Raw genomic sequence first — 3,788 nt, forward strand, 5'->3', positions numbered from 1 at the left:
GGAATGCAAGCTGGTGCAGCCACTCTGGAAAACAGTATGGAGGTTCCTCAAAAAGTTGAAAATAGAGCTACCCTATGATCCAGCAATTGCACTACTGGGTATTTACCCCAAAGCTACAAAGGTAGGGATCTGAAGGGGTAGGTGCACCCCGATGTTTATAGCAGCAATGTCCACAATAGCCAAACTATGGAAAGAGCCAAGATGTCCATCGACAGATGAATGGATAAAGAAGAGGTGGTATATATATACAATGGAATATTATGCAGCCATCAGAAGGAATGAAATCTTGCCATTTGCAACGACGTGGATGGAACTGGAGGGTATTATGCTGAGCGAAATAAGTCAATCAGAGAAAGACATGTATCATATGACCTCGCTGATATGAGGAATTCTTAATCACAGGAAACAAACTGAGGGTTGCTGGAGTGGGGGGTGGGGTGGGAGGGATGGGTTGACTGGGTGATAGACACTGGGGAGGGTATGTGCTCTGGTATGCTCTGTGAATTGTGCAAGACTGTTGAATCTCAGATCTGTACCTCTGAAACAAATAATGCAATATATGTTAAGAAAAAAAAAAAAGGAAGAAGATAGCAGGAGGGGAAGAATGAAGGGGGGGAAATTGGAGGTGTAGATGAACCATGAGAGACAATGGACTCTGAAAAACAAACTGAGGGTTCTAGAGGGGAAGGGGGTGGGAGGATGGGTTAGCCTGGTGATGGGTATTAAAGAGGGCACGTTCATGGGCGCCTGGGTGGCTCAGTTGGTTAAGCGACTGCCTTCGGCTCAGGTCATGATCCTGGAGTCCTGGGATCGAGTCCCGCATCGGGCTCCCTGCTCGGCAGGGAGTCTGCTTCTCCCTCTGACCCTCCTCCCTCTCATGCTCTCTGTCTCTCATTCTCTCTCTCGGAAATAAATAAAATCTTTAAAAAAAAAATTTAAAAAAAATAAAAAAATAAAAAAATAAATAAAAAAAAAAATAAAGAGGGCACGTTCTGCATGGAGCACTGGGTATTTTGCACAAACAATGAATCATGGAACACTACATCTAAAACTAATGATGTAGTGTATGGGGATTAACATAACAATAAAAAATAAAAATATATAATAAAAATAAATAAATAAATAATATAAAAGTCAAACATTTGCTACTTAATATTTACAGATATAGACATATGACTAAAGTAATTCTACTTTATTCCCAGATTACAGTTGGCTAAAGATTAATTAATTAAAATAAATGAGGACCATTTCCTCCCACATCAACCTGCACAACTCTGGATGGTCCCTTTTGTACAGTACTTTCTTCTGCTTCCAACCCAAGGCCTCCCCTCCCCAAACTCCTAGAGCAGATCATGTGCTTGCCTTGCAGTTCCAGTTACTCTGCCTGGCTCTCCTTTCCCATTTCTCCCATCGGTGCACGGCCTGCTGCCCCCCTGCCCATGGTCATGTCTCCTATTTTGTTTCTGTGGACTCATCGTTCCCCTTTTTCAGTCTCCTCCCCTCCCCATGCCTCAGCTCAGTCCTACCACCAATTCTAATAGGAAGTTAGGCAAATATGTCCCTACCCTCTTAAATAGAAGACTCCACACTGGATATAAACCCTTCTTGATGGTTCAAGATACTTTCTCCTACTACCTCTACCTCCATTTTCTGTTTGTTTTCATAATTTATATTTTTATGATTTGCCTTTTTAGAAAGTGTCTGTGGAGCCCAAAGTTGAACTGAAGAGAGGTCCCGGGGAACCTGGACATGTAGAGTCCTGCCCTTGCCTAGTCCTTAGGGACCTGGAGCACCTCCCTGCACCAGGAAGATGAAGGTGTCCACAGACCCAACAGCACCCTGAACGTGCCCCACTATGTGGGTACACCTCGCTGTGTCCTGAGCCTCCTGCCCGACACTTACAGGCAAGTCCCCACACCAGAGCCTACTCAAATGCAAGCACCCTCTCCACAGCCCTCCCTTTGAGGGCTGTATATACGTGTGTTTTACTTTCAGTGCACAGTATTCACTTGTGTTCAAGAATTAAATTTATACTTCCCTTCTAAAAAACCTGCTGTTAGAAAGTAAATATGTTTCATTATAATTTTCAGAATATAAAAAGTCATAAAAAAGGCAAAATAATAATAACACAAGTGTTACCTCAGGGGCTGCTAAACTGAATAAGCCCATTTGCCCTTCTTTGTTGTTATTTTTTTTTAAGCAGGCTCCATACCCAACATGGGGCTTGAACTCTGGACCCTGAGATTAAGAGTCACATTCTCTACCAACTGAGCCAGCCGTGCACCCCCGCCCCTCTGTGAAGTGACTCCAGACAAGTACATGTTTTGTACCTGGGGGGGGTCTCTTTTTCTATAACTTTCCTTCTCTCCCTGTCAGTGTAATAGAATTTTTTTTTTTCATTTTTCTCTAGTTTCTTTCCATTGAACCTGATTTGCTGCTCACCTAACTGGGAGCAATAAAACTAAACTTTTATACCGGCTCAAATTAGGTCTAAAAGAAGAGGAATTAGAGCTCAGCATAAACTTTAATACCTGGCTTTGTGATGCAGCTTTGAATTCTCAATAAACCCTTTGGCTTGACGGATTATTTTCTATTTCCTGAGAGCCGAGATTACTTTGTTAAACAACTGCTGGGTACATGAAGAGTTTTTATATTAACATTCCTGTTGACAGGAAGTGGTGGGGCTGAATCAGCAGACTGATATGTCCTCTAAATCAGTATTAAATAATGTCTGTGTCTGTACGTAAAGACTTGTGGCTAGTGGAGATGCCAGTTGCCAAATTGCATTATAAAACCAAGCCTTTAATTCCTTCTGATTATTATCTATTCCACTGAGTGTGTGATAACAGAATAGGAGAGAATATTTTCTTCCCAGGGTTCTGCCAGTTCTCAGCTTGGATTTAACACTTTGGCTGAATGCGTTTCCCCTTTCTGTTTCATCTGGATAAATTTTGCTTTTCTGGTTTCCTGTCATATGAGGTTATGTTTACAAAGGGGCCATATCATCTTTGGGTAGAAGGTATTTCACAGGGCGTTGTCAGGCTAATTAGCAAGGAAAGCTGCTTAGTGCCAGCTGCTATGGAAACGTCAGATACTAATTATGTCAGACTGTGTCATTTTAATTGGCATTGAGGGAAAGTAGACTTAATCTCTAGGAACAATTTAATCCAAAATCCTTTACTACCTTGACATGGCATTTTAAATTCGAAGTGGAAATTCAGTTTCTTGAAGGGGGAAAAAAAATATTCTTTTCATAAAAAACGTGAAAATGGGACACCTGAAAAGGAAAAAAAAAAGATTTAAATTGAGTTGATATGGTTTGTAGAAAAGATTACTGTGTATTTTCCTACCTTTTCTTCCGTTCAATCTAATCCCTTCAGGGGCTATCAAATCTGTATGCTCAAAGAGCTTCACTGTGTGTGTTAAGAGAACCTAATCATTAACCCACAGAACAGAGAATCTACCAATGGCATCTGCAGTCCTTAGTACTTTTCTAATGGGTACTCTGGTTAAGATTCTTTTATTTGCAAGCAAAAGAAACTGACTGGCTAATCCAAATGAAGCAGGAGAATTTGTTAAAAGGGTTGCTCTCAACATCAAAGGAAGGACAGGATTCATCGACCTTGAAGAGAACAGAAATCAGAGCAGAGGCAGGAAAATCATGAGGATTGGTTGTTCCTGAACCCTCTCTCCAGGACACTCATATCAAATGACTCAGCTCTGAGAACCTTCAGTTTTTATATATCTCGACTTATTTGCAAATGTCTGGGGAGGGAATATCCTCTGGG

Source organism: Neomonachus schauinslandi, chromosome 4 (genome assembly GCF_002201575.2).
Source record: "Neomonachus schauinslandi chromosome 4, ASM220157v2, whole genome shotgun sequence".
Classification (NCBI taxonomy): domain Eukaryota; kingdom Metazoa; phylum Chordata; class Mammalia; order Carnivora; family Phocidae; genus Neomonachus; species Neomonachus schauinslandi.